Source organism: Cherax quadricarinatus, chromosome 39, assembly GCF_038502225.1.
Source record: "Cherax quadricarinatus isolate ZL_2023a chromosome 39, ASM3850222v1, whole genome shotgun sequence".
Taxonomy (NCBI): Eukaryota; Metazoa; Arthropoda; class Malacostraca; order Decapoda; family Parastacidae; genus Cherax; species Cherax quadricarinatus.
The window spans coordinates 6229811-6241083 of NC_091330.1; positions in this window are offsets into that span (position 1 = coordinate 6229811).

Below are 11273 nucleotides of genomic sequence, written 5' to 3' on the forward strand. Positions count from 1 at the left end.
AAAAAATCTAAATATTTTATATCTGGAAAATTTTGGAGAGATTAGTACTAAATCCACACATCGAAATCACTCTACAAAAGCAAGAGGCCGTGCAGACGGTGAAAAATACCTCTAATGATAGCAGGGGCGCGACGAGTACACTAAGATAACTGGCTATCTGTACAGAGACCCTCCCTTTATATACGAGCATACGGGAAATTACCAACAGACACTCAGTTGTCTTAAAAAGTGATTTAAAAGTTTCTCAAAATACCTGATCAGCGTGCGTGCGGTTAGCACTGACAGCATAATCGATTGGGCCAGCAACAGCGAGGTATGGTCTGGGATCGGTTCGCATAATAATTATATGAATTAGTGTTGAGAGTTGCTGATACAATTAAGAAGAAAGAAAAGAGTTGAGCGCTACTTACCAAAATAAAATATCCGAGTTTTGTCCAGACGTAACACCATCCTGGGATTTCCTGTCTGACCTTTTCTATTATCACGGTCATCTTGGGCCTGGACGTGATCTCTGGGGATATTCACACCATCGTCAGTCACCATAGAGAACCAGCAGCAGGCTCTGGCAACCTTGGTGTCCTGTGGCCTGATAGGCAACACTCTTGCTTCACATACACAGTGTCCGTGGTTCGATCCCCGGAAAAAGGTGGACACATTGGGCGTGTTTCCTTACACTTGTGGCCCCGTTCACCTAGCAAGCAAATAGATACCTGGGTGTTAGTCGACTGGTGTGGATCGCATCCTGGGGGATAAGATTGAGAGCCCAGTGGAAATAAGACAGTTCTCGACGACACACTGTCTTTCCTGGGTTATCCTGGAGGAACTAACTCTCCGGGGTTAAAAATCAGAACAAAATCTTATCTGATCTTCCCTCCGTACAATGGTTCTCTCAGCTGTTTACAAGCGTACCCCCACCACTGTTCCGATTAGTTGTCACTGTGTTTCCCAGTGTCTCCACACTAACACCAGTCAACACCACTCACACTGTTCTAGCTCATTCTCACCCGGTTACCAGGAGCTACCAGCCAACACAAGCACCAGGTTTTTCACATCCTTGGACACAGAAGGAATGACAGAGGAACCATTTCAGTGACTGTCTCTAAGCGACGAATTAGCTTGTTAGGTTTAAAGCCCAACTACACGAGGGTAGTTAAGGTTGCACTTCACCTGTGACATAACATCAAGAATTATTAAACAGAATAAAATTTAGAGTAATTGAACTCTTTATGTACACAAGTATTCCTCTGTGTGTAACTCTACAGAGATATACAGTACTGTGTATATGGAGATATAAACAATTGTGTAAATGCAGAGATATACACATTTATATACGGTGGGTTATATGTATTCGCGCTGAAAGATATACACCTCTCAGTGTATACTGTATTTCCTATTCGCTACCCTTTATCAGTTGTATTCCAGTTGTATTACGTCTCCTTACAATGACGCCTCGTGCAACGTACATCGTCATCCTGAGGTAGCAAGCATTTTGCTCAGTGTTTGAAGGTTCAACTCACAGCTGAACGAACTGGGGTTCCTTTTCAGGCTGAGTGATTATTATTATTATTATAATCAAAAAGAAGCGCTAAGCCACAAGGACTATATAGCTCAGGCTGAGTGTGGAGACGTATCGTTAGATCTTATTACAGCTGCTGCCTAAAAGATTCTACTGATTATAGGAATCAGTAGAATCTTTTAGATAGTCTTTTGGCTTTGAAAAATCGAAGTCTGTAAATAAAAGGCCGACACCAGAAACAAGAGTTCGGGCTGAAGTCCGAGTTGGTGTTCCCAAGACACGATCAAGATTCATAGTTGGTTCATACCTGGAATATACCTGGAGAGGGTTTCGGGGGTCAACGCCCCCGTGGCGCGGTCTGTGACCAGGCCTCACGGTCTATCAGGGCCTGATCAACCAGGCTGTTGCTGCTAGCCGCACGCAAACTGACGTATGAACCACAGCCCGGCTGATCAGGTACTGACTTTAGGTGCCTGTAAAGCCTCTTCTTGAAAGCAGCCAGGGGTCGATTGGTAATTTTCCTTATATGTGCTGGGAGGAAGTTGAACAGTCTTTGGCCCCTGACACTTATCGTGTCACTATCCTCGACTAGCATGGAGAAGGTTTCTAAAGATGAGTTTGATCACTCAGACTGTCAGAATGGTGAGTAATAGGAAGCCTTAAAGGGTCCTCGTATACCCGATAGGCATTAAACCTAATAAACCAACCAAACTAAATTACTAATCACCTGTGGTTGACGTCGGGGAGCAGGTGTAGAGAGAGAGAGAGAGAGAGAGAGAGAGAGAGAGAGAGAGAGAGAGAGAGAGAGAGAGAGAGAGAGAGAGATTCCTTTACGTCTGGTTCTTCAACTGTCTATGAAACAAGAGATTACGTTTACAGTGCACATTTGCCCTGGAAACTAGCTGAGTGTTCCCGTAGAGTGTTGTGTTGAAATGTTCAGCTTCAACAAACGGTACTAGTTCCCCCACTCGATCTCCCGCCACCACCACCACACTGACTCCCCCATCATACTACCCTTAACTCCACCACCACCGCACCTACCCCACCGCACCGACCCCACCGCACCGACCCCACCGCACCGACCCCACCGCACCAACTTATCCTTATACACCTGAACCTGGTCCCTCTCTTCTCGTTCAAGAATGTAACTTAGTTTCTGTGGAGGGAGGATGGAGCCTCCACTACTCTTGAATGGCCCACGCGGTTTTAGCACTTCCCATAAAGAGAACACGGCTTAGGTTCGTAGCTCCTGCATTTTTTTTACACGCTCAGAGTTGTTGATATTGGTTTTAATTTTGCAGAATGTGATAGATCAACAGTGAGCTGCTATCTTGTCATACTCCATCACGCTCAATGGGTTACATATTTCTTTCTTTCAACACACCGGCCGTATCCCACCGAGGCAGGGTGGCCCAAAAGGAAAAACAAAAGTTTCTCCTTTTACATTTAGTAATATATACAGGAGAAGGGGTTATTAGCCCCTTGCTCCCGGCATTTTAGTTGCCTCTTACAACACACATGGCTTACGGAGGAAGAATTCTGTTCCACTTCCCCATGTAGATAAGAGGAAATAAACAAGAACAAGAACTAGAAAGAAAATAGCAGAAAACCCAGAGGGGTGTGTATATATACGCTTGTACATGTATGTGTAGTGTGACCTAAGTGTAAGTAGAAGTAGCAAGATGTACCTGTAATCTTGCATGTTCATGAGACAGAAAAAAGGACACCAGCAATCCTACCATCATGTAAAACAATTACAGGCTTTCGTTTTACACTCACTTGGCAGGACGGTAGTACCTCCCTGGGTGGTTGCTGTCTACCAACCTAGTACCTACATGGGTTACATATATGGTGTTGAAATGTGTCACCCTGACTTGGGAGACTTCAGTAGTGTCAGCCTGAGCTGGGAGACATCAGTAGTGTCAGCCTGAACTGGGAGACTTCAGTAGTGTCAGCCTGAACTGGGAGACTTCAGTAGTGTCAGCCTGAACTGGGAGACTTCAGTAGTGTCAGCCTGAACTGGGAGACTTCAGTAGTGTCAGCCTGAACTGGGAGACTTCAGTAGTGTCAGCCTGAAGTGGGAGACTTCAGTAGTGTCAGCCTGAAGTGGGAGACTTCAGTAGTGTCAGCCTGAACTGGGAGACTTCAGTAGTGTCAGCCTGAACTGGGAGACTTCAGTAGTGTCAGCCTGAGCTGGGAGACTTCAGTAGTATCAGCCTGAGCTGGGAGACTTCAGTAGTGTCAGCCTGAACTGGGAGACTTCAGTAGTGTCAGCCTGAACTGGGAGACTTCAGTAGTGTCAGCCTGAACTGGGAGACTTCAGTAGTGTCAGCCTGAACTGGGAGACTTCAGTAGTGTCAGCCTGAGCTGGGAGACTTCAGTAGTATCAGCCTGAGCTGGGAGACTTCAGTAGTGTCAGCCTGAACTGGGAGACTTCAGTAGTGTCAGTCTGAACTGGGAGACTTCAGTAGTGTCAGCATGAACTGGGAGACTTCAGTAGTGTCAGCCTGAACTGGGAGACTTCAGTAGTGTCAGCCTGAACTGGGAGACTTCAGTAGTGTCAGCCTGAACTGGGAGACTTCAGTAGTGTCAGCCTGAGCTGGGAGACTTCAGTAGTGTCAGCCTGAACTGGGAGACTTCAGTAGTGTCAGCATGAACTGGGAGACTTCAGTAGTGTCAGCCTGAACTGGGAGACTTCAGTAGTGTCAGCCTGAGCTGGGAGACTTCAGTAGTGTCAGCCTGAACTGGGAGACTTCAGTAGTGTCAGCCTGAACTGGGAGACTTCAGTAGTGTCAGCCTGAACTGGGAGACTTCAGTAGTGTCAGCCTGAGCTGGGAGACTTCAGTAGTGTCAGCCTGAGCTGGGAGACTTCAGTAGTGTCAGCCTGAACTGGGAGACTTCAGTAGTGTCAGCCTGAGCTGGGAGACTTCAGTAGTGTCAGCCTGAGCTGGGAGACTTCAGTAGTGTCAGCCTGAACTGGGAGACTTCAGTAGTGTCAGCCTGAACTGGGAGACTTCAGTAGTGTCAGCCTGAACTGGGAGACTTCAGTAGTGTCAGCATGAACTGGGAGACTTCAGTAGTGTCAGCATGAACTGGGAGACTTCAGTAGAGCAATGAGGATATCGTCAAGCATTCCATTAAAGGCTGATCATCTACAGCGGTTTCAGAAAGTCTGCTTCCAGCATATATACGCTGAGAGAAATACATCCCTATTGTCTAGTCTAGCAGATGGATGCCAACCAGGAGGAAGCAAGCAGCCAGGGAAATGGCACGGCTGGCAATACTAGGAGAGGCAAGTGTCGGTCATGCTTACAGCTTCGTTGTCTCAACTCTAATGGTTTCCTCCGCAAACACGGTAGTTGCCCTGGTTCAGGATGTCCTCATGTGGAAAGTGATGATCCAGAGCCACCTCAGGCACCTGAACCCACTCCAACAGATTTCATCTCATCAGACAATCTCTTGGAAGCAATTAAAGCAACAGGTACGAGGACACTCACACATATTCCCAAAGCAGCCCGTCCACACGCAGCTGAGAAACTTACAGACCTCCTGAAAAAAGTAAACGATGGTTCCACTATCTTAAATGCTCCACCAACCATCAAGGCATGGCACAACTTGCTACTTTTTGGCAATGTCTGCTTAGCTGTACCGGAAAGAAGGGGAAAGAGGCTACCCTCAATGATAATTAAATCCTTAAGAGATTTTCCTAGAGTTGATAACCTCATTCGCCTTCCCCGTCAACACAAAAAAGGGAGAGGCAGAACCCCCACTCACTCTACTGACAGTGAAAAAGTCAGAGTCCAGGTGAGCAAGAAAATTGAAGAGGGCAACACAGTGGGGGCAATCAGAATTATTACCAGTGGAGATACAGTTGCTCCCAGGGATGCTGACACGGCTGAAGCACTTAGAGGAAAGCACCCTGCCAGGGAAACCAGTGGCACCAACAGTTCCAACACCTCTGTCCCCACTATGGAACCATTGATTGTGGAAGACTCAGACATTTACAAAGCAATAATGTCGTTCCCATCTGGCTCTGCTAGGGGTTACACTGGAATAAGGCCACAGCATTTAAAGGAAATGGTTAATCCAGTTATTGGGGAAATTGCAGAGACACTGCTTTCAGAGATCACAAGGTTCGTCAACAATTCCTTGGCTGGTTTGATTCCTGATGAAATTAGACCTTTCTTTTTTGGTGCAACACTTTGTGCACTTAAAAAAAGAAGGATGGAGGAATTCGGCCAATTGCAGTAGGCAACACGTTACACCGCCTCGTATCCAAAGCTGCTGTCCGAAGTATTCGTACACAGGCAGCCATGATGCTTCAACCAAACCAGCTTGGCTTTGGGGTCTGTCAAGGAAGTGAAGCAGCGGTTCATGCAACAAGGGCGTATATCAACAACCTGCCTGAGGACAATGCAGTGGTAAAATTAGATTTCAAGAATGCGTTCAATCTCCTGAAAAGAGACGTGGTATTAGCAGCAGTACAAGAACATTTCCCTGGTCTCTTCCCTTTTGTTTCAGCTGGGTATAGCAAGGAATCAATGCTTCTCTTTGGAGAGCATTAAATCACATCATCGGAGGGTGTCCAACAAGGAGATCCTCTTGCACCATTTCTCTTCTGTATAGCAGTTAGGGAAATCACAGTCAGACTGACCAGCGAGCTAAACATCTGGTTCCTAGATGATGGCACACTAGCAGGTACAAAGGAGTCCCTCCTACATGACCTTACACAGGTAATGACACGGGGACAGGAAATGGGTCTCATCCTGAATCCATCCAAATGTGAAATCATCTCAGTCAGTCAACAAGTGATAAATGCAGTGAGACCAAAACTACCAGGAGCAGCAGTCATTGCCTCCACAAATAGTGTCTTGCTAGGAGCACCTCTGGGAAGCAATGCCATTGACACAATTCTCAGGAAGAAATTGGAAGAGTTAAGGAGAATGGAACAACGAATAAGCAATCTGGACACCCACGATGCCTTGTACCTTCTCACAAAGTGCTTGAGTCTGCCCAGGTTGACATATTTCCTAAGATGTGCACCTTCATATGATAACCCTACACTGCACGAATATGACAGTATTCTGAGGCAGATTTTTACGAAAGTACTTAACCTTACTCTAGAAGACGGGCAGTGGAACCAAGCTACACTTCCAGTCAGACTAGGAGGCATTGGTGTCCGCAAGTCATCACAGATTGCGTTACCTACTTTTCTATCCTCGTGTATAGCATCCAGAGAGCTTGTAGCAGCGATTCTCCCTGAACATCTTAGGGACAAGATTGGAGTCCAGGACCAAAAATTCATTGAAGGAGGAATGATCTGGGATAATCTAACGGGCTCTGAAACCAGACCTGCTCCCCCCAACAACTACAAACAATCGCACTGGGATGGTCCAATAGTGGAAAATATTGCCTCAACAATGCTTCAGAGTGTCAGGGAAGGATAGAGCCCGCCTCCTGGCAGTGAGAGCCCCTCATGCTGGGGACTTTCTGTTGGCTGTTCCCAACTCCAGCCTTGGCACACGCCTCGACCCATAGACCATCCGCATCGGTGTTGCCCTTCGACTTGCCGCCCCTATTCTCGCCGAACACAGGTGTATTTGTGGCAGTGAAGCAGCAGACCGATTCGGGTACCATGGTCTTGTGTGCCGTAAATCCGAGGGAAAGATTGCAAGACATGAGGAGGTTAATAACATTATCAAGAGGAGCCTCACAACAGCTGGATGCCCAGCAGTAAGGGGGCCACCCCAACTATGCAGATCTGATGGCAGCCAGAAGCGTCCAGATGGTATTACCCTTCAAGCCTGGACAGATGGGAAGCAGGTGGTGTGGGACTATACATGTGCATCTACCTTGGCTGATACCTATCTCCAATACACCAGGGAGGAAGGAGGGGCAGCTGCCAGCTTCAGGGAGTCCCAAAAGTCTAGAAAATATCGAGAACTTGCCCATCATTATATGTTTGTTCCCATAGGCTCAGAGACCCTTGGCTCATGGGGAAAGAGTGCATCTAAATTCCTTAAGGAGCTGGGAAAAAGACTCATCAGGGTAACTAGGGATCCCAGGGCAGCTAGTTTTCTGTTCCAGCGACTCAGTGCGGCTGTTCAAAGGGGTAATGCCTGCTGTATTTTGGGCACACGCCGCAGCTCTGAGGAGCTGGATGAGATTTTCGCCTTATAATCGGTGATACACACGTAACAATATGTACCGTATATGCCACCTTTATATCAACAATGTATCTCTCAGTGTATATATCCTGCATTACTTCTAATATATTTCACTATTGTATAGACAGCCGTGTGAACAGAAGAATCAATGTATTCACAGTATGGAAAAAATAGATTATTATTATTATTATTATTATTATTATTATTATTATTATTATTATTATTTGGTGCTGTATAACTCTTGTAGGTTCAGCGCTTCTTTTTTATAATAATAATAATAATAATTATTATTATTATAATTATCATCATCATAACTGAGTCACGAAATCGTGGCTAAGGCGTCGGTTTGGAGTTTCGTGACTCTCTGATTGCGGGTTCTAACCCCACCCGTGGTATGGTGTGATCGTAACTGAGTGCTAAACACGTAAGGGCCATACAGCGAGGAAACAGCTAGAGCATCAGTCATAAAGGTTTTTTTTCAGATGATTCATTGGAAGGAGGTCAGTCGCTGTCCTCTGCGTCAGAAGTTGACTGACGTCGGTAAAACTGTTTGTGTTTATGTTGTGAAGTTTATGTCACACTCACACACTTCTCTGTCGTCCCTCTCGCTCGTGACTCGATTATGGTGAAGGATGTTCGAAATGTTGTGTAACGATTTATCTCCAAAATGTAGATAGTGATGCTGGTGTATCAGAGGAGACCGCACAGTCCACCAGGAAAATAATTGGGTTGTAGTGCATAAGAACACACAAAGAGCGACTGGAAACTACTTATGCCGACGCTTCGCCTTCATAGCACTTTACAAAAGTCTGATCTATAAAGCCTGCTGCGGCGCGAAACGTTGCCTTCAAGGTTTTAATTGTTACTGGCGTGTCTTCAACAACCACGCCTCGTTAGTACTCTCACACAATCTACTGTTGCAAGATAACAGGGTCTTCACTCGGTCACTGAGGTCTGTATACAACACATGCTTATACGGATATCCTGGAAATGATGCATATACCGAAGGACATAATTTGATGATGATCAGCAATGACAGCATCAATGGGATGATCATGTTTCGTCTTGTCGAAGTACACTGCAACATCTGAGCTGCCCAACCCGTCTCCTCAACTCCGTAAAGCGTAGTTAGAAATTCAAAACGAACCATTTTTTTCTCTTTTTCTTCTCTTCTCTTCTGCTGAAGGTTCTTTAACGTCTGGGTTATTAGCACGCAAAACACTTGAGCGAGAACGTGACATCTGTCGTCCGAGAATGCTTCCACGACGACAATTATGTCAAGAGTACGAGTGAGCGGGAAGCTGTATATGAGAGTTCTACTCTGGTAATGACTGGAAGCAATTATATGGAGAGACAGGACCAGTATCGTCCCGCCATGACGCCCAAAACTCTTCACATGGAATGAAAGAGGCATGAGTAAATCATCACTACCCAGTTCTCTGTCATATCCGTCAGTGGTTTTCAATAATTTTCACGTCATTGTGAAATCTTCGACCTTGATAATGAAGGCAGAAGAAGGAGCGACCCGACAAATGGATGAAGATTCGTAAAACAGGGAAACTGGTATATAATTAAGAATTTTGCTCTTTTATACATCTCCTCCATTGATAAAGAAGCTAATGTTGGTAGACAGGATGCTGCCATCCTGCCTGCTCCTGTTTACACCCACCTTGACTAGGAGATGTATAAGGTAGGTGCCCCTGGAGGTAGGTAGGATATCAGGGGCGTAGCCCCGTGTGCTGGCGTATAAGGCGCACAGCCACCTAAAGGGCTCAGATAACAGGGGCTTGTTGAGTGACATGGGAGTGTGTGTGTGTGTGTGTGTGTGTGTGTGTGTGTGTGTGTGTGTGTGTGTGAACCAGACTTGGGATGCTGTTGGTGCTTCGTACACCAGTACAATCTCTGAGAATCAGTTATCCTGTCTACCCAGTCTTAGCAGTAGAAAAAGGCAAAAGAAAACATAATGAGATGAAAAGGAAGAAGCAGAAGATAAAGAAGAAATAACTGGTCAATTCCCAATGGAAGTGTAATTTTGTAATTAAAGATAATTAAGGGAGACGGCGTTGCCATGTCTGCAGGGATGCCCCGGATGATACACAGCAACATCTCGTGCACGCGGATGATGATGTTTTGAACGTCAAAGACCGGATCATGTGATGCTACTTGATTGTGAGGCCACCAGAGGTCGTCCTTGACGACTTAGTACTCCCACTGGAGGTCGTCCTTGAGGATCAAGTGCTCCCGCTAGAGGTCGTCCTTGACGACATAGTGCTGCCATCAGAGGTCGTTCTTGATGACCTAGTGCTCCCACTAGAGGTCGTCCTTGACGACCTAGTGCTCTCACTAGAGGTCGTCCTTGACGACCTAGTGCTCTCACTAGAGGTCGCCCTTAACGACCCAGTACTCCACTAGATGTCGTCCTTGACGACTCAGTGTTCCCACTAGAGGTCGTCCTTTACGACCCAGTGCTCCACTAGAGGTCGTCCTTGACGACTCAGTGCTCCAACCAGAGGTCGTCCTTGACAGTCCAGTGCTCCCATTAGAGGTCGTCCTTGACGACCTAGTGCTCCTTTACGTCAGAAGCTTTAATTTTTGGTCTTTGTGAGACGTCAGATGTCCTTGATTAAGGGGGGATAAGTTGTTCCTTAACATAAGAACATAAGAAAGAAGGAACACTGCAGCAGTCCTACTGGCCCATCAGAATCTTCACCTGGTTATCTAATGTGACGTCAAAGGTAGTCCTTGAAGGTGACGCCACAAACTTAGTATTCCTTAACTATATGGCGTCCGAGGTTGTTCTTTACGTCAGATTTTTTCCTAGACTGTGTGACATCAAAAGTCAATCTAAATATATTGTCAGATTTTTTTTACAAGTGACGAAAATCAGAGGTAAATTTTTTTTTCTGTAGAATATAATTTTTCCAATATTTTTAAGGGCGTCTTTAACCCCCCCCTCCCCCCAAAAAAATCAACTTTTGAAAGGTCGTCTTGGAAGAAAATAATTCCCGCGTTTTAAAGGTCCTCTTTAACCCCCAAAATAGAATATTTTAAAGGTCCTCTTAATAAAAAAGTTCGGTATTTTAAAGGTCCTCTCGACAATTGCAAAAAGAAATGTGGCTTCAGGAAAACTGGAAATTCTTATGATTAACAAATATATTGATAAAGGATTAAGGTTGACGACTGAGGTTTGTTGAATACCCAGCATCCCCTCCCTCAACCCCCTTCCTCAACCCTCTCCCTCAACCCCCTTCCTCAACCCTCTCCCTCAACCCCCTCTCTCAACCCCCTCCCTCAACCTCCTCCTTCAACCCCCTCTCAACCCCCTCCTTCAACCCCCTCCATCAACCCCTTTTCTCAACCCCATCCTTCAACCCCTTCCTTCAACCCCCTCCCTCAACCCCCTCCTTCAACCCCCTCCCTTAACCCCCTCTCTCAACCCTCTCCCTCAACCCCCTCCCTCAATTCCTCCCTCAACCCACTCCCTCAATCCCCTCTCTCAACCCTCTTCCTCAGCCCTCTCCCTCAACCCCTCCCTCAACCCTCTCCCTCAACCCCTCCCTCAACCCTCTCCCTCAATTCCTCCCTCGACC